The sequence below is a fragment of the Bos mutus genome, chromosome 17 (assembly GCF_027580195.1).
Source record: "Bos mutus isolate GX-2022 chromosome 17, NWIPB_WYAK_1.1, whole genome shotgun sequence".
NCBI lineage: Eukaryota > Metazoa > Chordata > Mammalia > Artiodactyla > Bovidae > Bos > Bos mutus.
In genome coordinates, this window is record NC_091633.1 from 51209078 (window position 1) to 51218469 (window position 9392).

Genomic DNA, 9392 nt, shown 5'->3' on the forward strand with positions numbered 1-9392 from the left:
ATGGTTGTCTGAAGAGGCCTTACAAATAGCTGACAAAAGAAGACAAGATAAAAGCAAAGGAGAAAAGGAAAGCTATACCCATTTGAATACAGAGTTCCAAATTATAGCAAGGAGAGATAAGAAAGCCTTCCTCAGTGATCAGTGCAAAGAGATAGAGGAAAACAATAGAATGGGAAAGACTAGAGATCTCTTCAAGAAAATTACAGATACCAAGGGAACATTTCATGCAAAGATGGGCTTGATAGAGGACAGAAATAGTATGAGCCAAACAGAAGCAAAAGATATTAAGAAGAGGTGGCAAGAATATACAGAACTATACAAAAATTTTCATGACCCAGATAACCATGATGGTGCAGTCACTCACTTAGAGCCAGACATCCTGGAATGTGAAGTCAAGTGGGCCTTAGGAAGCATCACTACGAGCAAAGCTAGTGGAAGTAATGGAGTTCCAGTTGAGCTATTTCAAATCTAAAAGATGATGCTGTGAAAGTGCTGCACTCAATATTCCAGCAAATCTGGAAAACTCAGCAGTGGCCACAGGACTCAAAAAGGTCTGATTTTATTCCAATCCCAAAGAAAGGCAATGACAAAGAATTTTCAAAAAACCACAGAATTGCACTCATCTCACACACCAGCAAAGTAATGCTCAAAATTCTCCAAGCCAGTCTTCAACAGTACATGAACTGTGAACTTCCAGATGTTCAAGCTGGAATTAGAAAAGACAGAGGAACCAGAGATCAAATTGCCAACATCCGTTGGATCATTGAAAAAGCAAGAGAATTCCAGAAAGACATCTATTTCTGTTTTACTGACTATGCCAAAGCCTTTGACTGTGTGGATCACAACAAACTGTGGAAAATGATTCAAGAGATGGAAATACCAGACCACCTTACCAATCTCCTGAGAAATCTATATGCAGGTTAAGAAGAAGCAGTTAGAACTGGACATGGCACAACAGACTGGTTCCAAATCAGGAGAGGACTACATCACGGCTGTATATTGTCACCCTGCTTATTTAACTTACATGCAGAGTACATCATGTGAAATGCTGGACTGGATGATACACAATCTAGAACCAGGGAGAAATATCAATTACCTCAGAGATGCAGATGATACCACCCTTATGGCAGAAAGTGAAGAACTAAAGAGCCTCTTGATGAAACTGAAAGAGGAGAGTGAAAAATTTGGCTTAAAACTCAACATTCAGATAATGAAGATCATGGCATCTGGTCCCATCACTTCATGGGAAATAGATGGGGAAACAATGGAAACAGTGACAGACTTTATTTTGGGGGCTCCAAAATCACTTCAGATGGTAACTGCAGCCATGAAATTAAAAAATGGTGGCTCCTTGGAAGAAAAGCTGTGACCAACCTAGACAGCATATTTAAAAGCAGAGACATTACTTTACTAACAAAGGTCCATCTAGCCAAAGCTATGGTTTTTCCAGCAGCCATGTATGGATGTGAGAATTGGACCATAAAGAAAACTGAAAGCCAAAGAATTGATGCTTTTGAGAAAACTCAAAGTGGTGTTGGAGAAAACTCTTGAGAGTCTCTTCAACTGCAAGGAGATCCAACCAGTCCATCCTAAAGGAAATCAGTCCTGAGTATCCACTGGAAGGACTGATACTGAAGCTGAAACTCCAACACTTTGGCCACCTGATGTAAAGAACTGACTCTTTGGAAAAGACCCTGATGCTGGGAAAGATTGAACCCAGGAGGAGAAGAGGACAACAGAGGATGAGATGGCTGGATGGCATCACCGACTTGATGGACATGAGTTTGAGTAAACTCCAGGAGTTGGTGATGGACAGGGAGGCCTGGTGTGCTGCAGTCCATGGGGTCGCAAAGAGTCAGACGTGACTGAGCAACTGAACTGAACTGAAATGGACAGATTTTTTTTTTTTAACAGCCAAAAAATGGAATAAAATCACACTTATCAAATTTATATTTTAAAAATATCACACTTATCTACAAAACTGAATGTAAAAGAAGAGATGTTGTTTGAAATAGGGAGAGATAATGGTTCTATAAATCTCCATCAGCCAAACTACCATTCAGTTAAGTGATTACTTTCCAACTCAAAACTGTAATAATAGATGCAGAGCATATAACCTTTTGAAAACTACTTGTAGAATTAGCTAATGCAACAGGGTAAAATGGTTGGGAATAAAGATTTTACAGATAACTCATGGTACTAAAGAAATATTTAGAAGTTAGGAAGCTGCAAATTAGCACTTTATTTTTCAAAAAGCCAATAAAATTAGATAATCTCCAAAGCATGTGTTGTGCTAATTAGGAGAAACAATAAATTCAATTGAATATTTGATAAAATAGATGTCTTAATAAAATTGTATTAATTAACAAGATAAGGAAGATTAGAAATTATGATTAGGACAATCGCCTTTGAGAAAATTCTGAAGGTGTTTTAAACTACGCCTAATGAATAATGGATATAAAGTCTTAATAGCAAAAATATATGAAATCTTTAAGCATTAGATAAAAATGTTATTAAAATCTATGATAATTCTAATTTTTAAAAAGCTAGAATAGCCTTATCAATGATCAAGATGATTTAGAGCAGCAGGAGTGAGGTGATAGTTTTTGTGTATGTATATAAATCTGTTTTTATTATGTCAGGTTTTTCCTTTTTTTTTTTTAAGAATAAGCAGGCTAATTCTTAATTAGGCTAATGCTTAATGTAGGCTAATGCTAACTGATCTACTGTATTTATTCCCGATGCCACACCCATTATCTGCCCTTTATATTAGCTCCCCTGTACTTGCCAAGCCAACTAAAATTAACAAACGTTTTAAAGTTACTATCTAAGGAAACAAAATAAGGCACAACTGTAAGAGGAGAAAAAAACACAGGGAAATGCCAGCAGTTTCCAAAAGGGGAACATGAACAAAACTGAAAAGGCAAAAGAAATTACCACTAAGTTGACGAAGAGAGTAACTATGGAAATTTCACAGTGAAACGGAGGTATGGAATTCCACTTCTCAACACCTCTAATCTATCTTCTCCATCTTACACAACTTCCTAAGTGTTTCTAGTCTATGAAACTTTTCTGTGTTCCAGAGATGTCAAGGAGCTATTTTATTTGAATATTACTTTTATCATATCAATATAATTTTGAAAGGAGGAGATCTATAGAAATGCATTCAGTTATCACTCTGATCAGAAAGCCAAGTAACGACTTTATGTGTCTCTATAACTTAAATAGCAAGAATAAAAAGTTTTAATAGTCTTTAAGAGACAGATATTTTAAACTTTAAGAGAGAACACATTTTTACAAAACTTGTTTTAATTTTAATGGATTTCTTAAGATTTCTCCTGTACTCACTATATGTCACATTTTATTAATTGAATTTAAAAATTATTAACATTATGGGAACACTGACACAATCTCTATGTTTAGGGAAATCCATACTCTCTTCTTCCAATTTTATTGTGAACATTATCCTAAAAACCGTTGAACATAAAGCTTAGTATATTTCTTAAAATGTTCCTTTCATTTATGGATGTTTTTTCAGCTGTTACTCCTATTAAAGCTGCTAGTAAGTTTACAAGTGTATAAAGAAGTCTATTGAGTTGATTTCACAGCTATCATTTAGTAAAAATAAAACACATTTATATACATTGTCGCAAAAATAAAAACAAAATAAAAATTGGTCTTACTTTTTAAAAGTAAACTGATAATTTCATAAGAGATCATTCAGTCCTTATATTGATTTACTTATTGTTGATAAGAGGAACCTGCCCAAGAGATAACCTGTTTCTACAATTTTCATTTTGCCATTTTTTGAAAAAAGACAAACATTTGCCAATGTGGATGTATGTTAATGATACTGCAAGTTTGGCTCCAGGACAACATAATAAAATGAATATAAAAATAGAATGAGTTACTCAAGGATTTTTGGTTTCTTAGTGAACAGCTACGTACATACTATAATATAATCTATTACACAGTAACATTATGCCTTAAAAATAATGTATATATTTTAAAAATATTCTATTGCTAAAAAAATATCAAAACAATTACAATATGTATATCAAAGATCACCATGATAAATACAATAATAATGAAAAAGCCTGAAATATTGTGAGAATTATCAAACTGTGACAGAGATATGAAGTGAGCAAATGCTGTTGAAAAAATGGTGCCAATAGACTTGCTTGAGAAAGGGTTGTCACAAATCTCTACTTTATAAAAAACACAGTAATTGTGAAGCACAATAAAGCCAAGAGCAATAAAACAAAATATACCCATATATTAAATCTTCATTTTTATTTCTTCTGGGAATGAAGTGAAAGTATCCTAAAAAGAGTAGAAAGTGAAGATTTTAATACTGAAGCAAGTTCTTATACATCTGCATATCAAACAAGAAATTACATAGGTTACAAAATTCCTCAAATATATTCAGAGCCATTTTGTTATGAATTGAATTGTTTCTATTTATGAAAATGTGATTTATCATACTTATTCTCTCAGATTTGCTGAAACAACTTTAAGTAAATAACTTTGCTTTTACAGAATATACTTTCCACTGGCTAACAGGGATATAGCAAGGTCAACAATAAAGTTTTTTTAACCAAAGGAATAGTAGAAGCAAAGAGAACTTATTATAAGTTAAAAATTTTTTAATTTTTAAGATTTTAATTAAAATTGAAAAGAGAGGAATTTTATTTATGTTTAATAAGTGGCTATAAATCATCTCAGAGAAGGCAATGGCACCCCACTCCAGTACTCTGGCCTGGAAAATCCTATGGACGGAGGAGCTTGGTAGGCTGCAGTCCCTGGGGTTGCTAAGAGTCTGACACGACTGAGCGACTTCACTTTCACTTTTCACTTTCATGCATTGGAGAAGGAAATAGCAACCCACTCCAGTATTCTTGCCTGGAGAATTCCAGGGACGGGGGAGCCTGTTGGGCTGCTGTCTATGGGGTAGTGCAGAGTTGGACACGACTGAAGCAATTTAGCAGCAGCAGCATAAATCATCGAACTCTCATTAGGACCTTGAAATTGAAGAAGTTAGATATTTTAGAAATAGACATTAAACAGGATCTTAAGTCAGATGATTTTGAAGAAGCTGTTTAAATGACATCTGTTCTACAATTTGGCTATATGATTTACAAATTCTTTACTAAAATAGTATTTACATTAATTTTTATTTGATAGTTTTTGTTTGACTTTTTATTCTTACTTAACAAACTCATTAATGACTCAGTTCAGTTCAGTTGAGTTCAGTTGCTCAGTCATGTCAGATTCTTTGCAACCCCATGAATTGCAGCACACCAGGCCTCCCTGTCCATCACCAACTCCCGGAGTTTACCCAAACTCACGTCCATAGAGTCGGTGATGCCATCCAGCCATCTCATCCTCTGTCATCCTCTTCTCCTCCTGGCCTCAATCCCTCCCAGCATCAGGGTCTTTTCCAATGAGTCAACTCTTCACATGAGGTGGCCGAAGTATTGGAGTTTCAGCCTCAGCATCAGTCCTTCCAATGAATACCCAGGACTGATCTCCTTTAGGATGGACTGGTTGGATCTCCTTGCTGTCCAAGGGACTCTCAAGAGTCTTCTGCAACACCACAGTTCAAAAGCATCAATTCTTTGGTGCTCAGCTTTCTTCACAGTCCAACTCTCACATCCATACATGACCACAGGAAAAACCATAGCCTTGACTAGATGGACCTTTGTTGGCAAAGTAATGTCTCTGCTTTTGAATATGCTATCTAGTTTGGTCATAACTTTTCTTCCAAGGAGTAAGCGTCTTTTAATTTCATGGCTGCAACCACCATCTGCAGTAATTCTGGAGCCCAAAACAATAAAGTCTGACACTGTTTCCACTGTTTGCCCATCTATTTCCCATGAAGTGATGGGACAGGATGCCATGATCTTTGTTTTCTGAATGTTGAGCTTTAAGCCAACTTTTTCACTCTCCTCTTTGAGTTTCATCAAGAAGCTTTTGAGTTCCTCTTCACTTTCTGCCATAAAGGTGGTGTCATCTGCATATCTGAGGTTATTGATATTTCTCCCGGCAATCTTGACTCCAGCTTATGCTTATTCCAGCCCAGCGTTTCTCATGATGTACTCTGCATATAAGTTAAATAAGCAGGGTGACAATATACAGCCTTGACGTACTCCTTTTCCTATTTGGAAGCAGTCTGTTGCTCCATGTCCAGTTCTAACTGTTGCTTCCTGATCTGCATACAGTTTCTCAAGAGGCAGATCAGGTGGTCTGGTATTCCCATCTCTTTCAGAATTTTCCACAGTTTATTGTGATCCACACAGTCAAAGGCTTTGGCATAGTCAATAAAGCAGAAATAGATGTTTTTCTGGAACTCTCTTGCTTTTTCCGTGATCCAGCAGATGTTGGCAATTTGATCTCTGGTTCGTCTGCCTTTTCTAAAACCAGCTTGAACATCTGGAAGTTCACGGTTCACATATTGCTGAATCCTGACTCGGAGAATTTTGAGCATTACTTTACTAGCATGTGAGATGAGTGCAACTGTGTGGTAGTTTGAGCATTCTTTGACATTGCTTTTCTTTGGGATTGGAATGAAAACTGACTTTTCCAGTCCTGTGCCCACTGCTGAGTTTTTCAAATTTCCTGGCATATTGAATGCTGTACTTTCACAGTATCATCTTTTAGATTTGAAATAGCTCACCTGGAATTCCATCAAGTCCACTAGCTTTGTTCATAGTGATGCTTTCTAAAGACCACTTGACTTCACATTCCAGGATGTCTGGCTCTAGGTGAGTGATCACACCATCATGATTATCTGGGTCATGAAGATCTTTTTGTACCATTCTTTTGTGTATTCTTGCCACCTCTTCTTAATATCTTCTGCTTCTGTTAGGTCCATACCATTTCTGTCCTTTATCGAGCCCATCTTTGCATGAAATGTTCCCTTGGTATCTCTAATTTTCTTGAAGAGATCTCTAGTCTTTCCCATCTCCCCTCAATTCCCCTTTCAAGATTCTCTTCAGTTGATATATTTTGACCTTGAGATAAGTGCATGTTGGTGGTGGTCTGTTGCCACATTGTCTGACTCTTTGCAATCCCATGTACTGCAGCATGTCAGGCTTCACTGTCCCTCACCATCTCCCGGAATTTGCCCAAGTTCATGTCCATTGAATCAGTGATGCATTCCAGCCTCTGTTGCTGTCTTCTCCTTCTGCCTTCAATCTTTCCCAACATCAGGGTCTTTTCCAATGAGTTGTCTCTTCATATCAGGTGACCAAAGTATTAGAGCTAGCTTCAGCTACAGCATCAGTCCTTCCATGAGGATTCACAGTTGACTTCCTTTAAGATTGACTGGTTTAATCTACTGACTATCCAAGGGACTCTCAAGAGTCTTCTCCAGCTTCCAGTCTTCTCCATCACAGTTCAAAAGTGTTAATTCTTTGGTATTCTGCCTTCTTTATGGTCCAGATCTCACATCAGTACATGACTACTGGCAAGACTACCGTCTTGACTATTTGGACCTTTGTCGGCAAAGTGACGTCTTTGCTTTTTAACACATTGTCTAGGCTGTCATAGCATTCCTGCCAAGAAGCAATCATCTTCTAATTTCATGATAGCAGTCACCATACATAGTGATTTCAGAGCCCGAGAAGAGGAAATCTGTCACTGCTTCCACTGCTTCCAAATTGTCTCCTATTTGCCATGAAGTGATGGGACCAGATGCCATGATCTTAGTTTTGGGGATGTTGAGTTTTAAGCAGATTTCTATTCTCATCTTTCACCCTCATCAAGAAATTCTTTGGGTATCCCTGGTGGCTCATATGGTAAGGAGTCTGCCTGTAATGTGGGAGATCCAGGTTCAATCCCTGGCTTGGGAAGATCCCCTGGAGAAGTAAAGTGAAGTGAAGTGGCTCAGTTGTGTCAGACTCTTTGTGATCCCATGGACCGTAGCCTACCAGGCTCCTCCGTTCGTGGGATTTTCCAGGCAAGAATATTGGAGTGGGTTGCCATTTCCTTCTCCAGTAGATCTTCCCAACCCAGGGATTGAACCTGGGTCTCCTGCATTTTAGGCAGATGCTTTACCATCTGAGCCACCAGGGAAGTCCTCCAGTATTCTTACCTTGAAAATCCCATAGATGGAAGAGCCTGGCAGGCTACCGTCAATGGGGTCACAAAGAGCTGGACATGTCTGAGAGACTCCACTTTCAGTTTTAAGGGACTATTAAGCTCCTTTTTGCTTTCTGCCATTAGGGTAGTATCATCTGCATATCTGAGGTTGTTGCTATTTTTCCTGACAATATTGATTTCAGCTTGTAACTCATTCAGCCCGGCATTTTGCATGATATGCTCTGCATATACCTGATACACTGGAGGAGGAAATGACAAACCACCCCAGTATACTTGCCATGAGAACCCCATGAACTGTATAAAAAGGAAAAAAGATATGACACCAAAAGATGAGTCCTCCAGGTGAGAAGGGATCCAATATGTTACTGGGGAGGAGCAGAGGACAGCTGCTATTAGCTCCAGAAAGAATGAAGTGACTGTCCAAAGCAGAAATGATTCTCGGCTGTGGATGTGTCTGGTGATGAAAGTAAGATCTGGTGCTGTAAAGAACAGTATTGCATAGGAACCTGGAATTTCAGGCCCATGAATCAAGGTAAATTGAATGTGGTTAAGCAGGAGATGGCAAGAGTAAACATCAATATTTTAGCAATCAGTGAACTAAAATGGACAAGAATAGGTGAAGTTAATTCATATGACCATTATATCTACTTCTGGTGTAAGAATCCCTTCCAAGAAATGGAGTAGCTCTCATAGTCAACAAAAGAGTCCAAAATGCAGTACCTGGGTGCAGTCTCAAAAGTGACAAAATGATCTTGGCTCATCTTCAAGTCAAACCATTCAAAATCACAGTAATTCAAGTCTATGTCACAAACACCAATGTTGAAAAAGCTAAAGTTGATCATATATATATATATATATATATATATCTGTTAATCACAGGGGATTGAAATGCAAAAGTAGGAAGTCAAGAGAAAAGTTCATAACTAAGAAGTAATAGTTCATAGACAGGGTTTCAATACTTTTTCTTAAACCAGCTATTAGTCTCCCTAAGAGAATCTGTCTATATCTATCAGAGTGTTTTTAATTGATGTGTTTTAGATAAATGTGTATATTCATTCATCATTATTCCTAGAAAATGCCATAATTGAGTCCTTTCTCTCTTTACCATTTAAAATATCAAATAATGGTAACTTAAAATATGTGAACCTCTAATATTAGAGTACACAGTATTTCATTTAAATGTTATCATATAACTTTTATTTCATACACCTCATTTCTATAAAAGGTAGAGTATCTACCTGTCACACAGAAGGAGAATTTTATACTTAGCTTCCTATATTAGAGGTAGT

At 37.3% G+C, this 9392-nt stretch overlaps 1 non-coding gene across 1 annotated transcript; it reads right to left on the bottom strand.

Moving 5' to 3' along the window:
- Positions 1-8004: 8004 nt before the first annotated feature.
- TRNAF-AAA (transfer RNA phenylalanine (anticodon AAA)) lies at positions 8005-8076 on the bottom strand. The gene has a single exon. It is a non-coding gene; the product is annotated as a tRNA-Phe (tRNA).
- Between the last annotated feature and the right edge of the window lie 1316 nt (positions 8077-9392).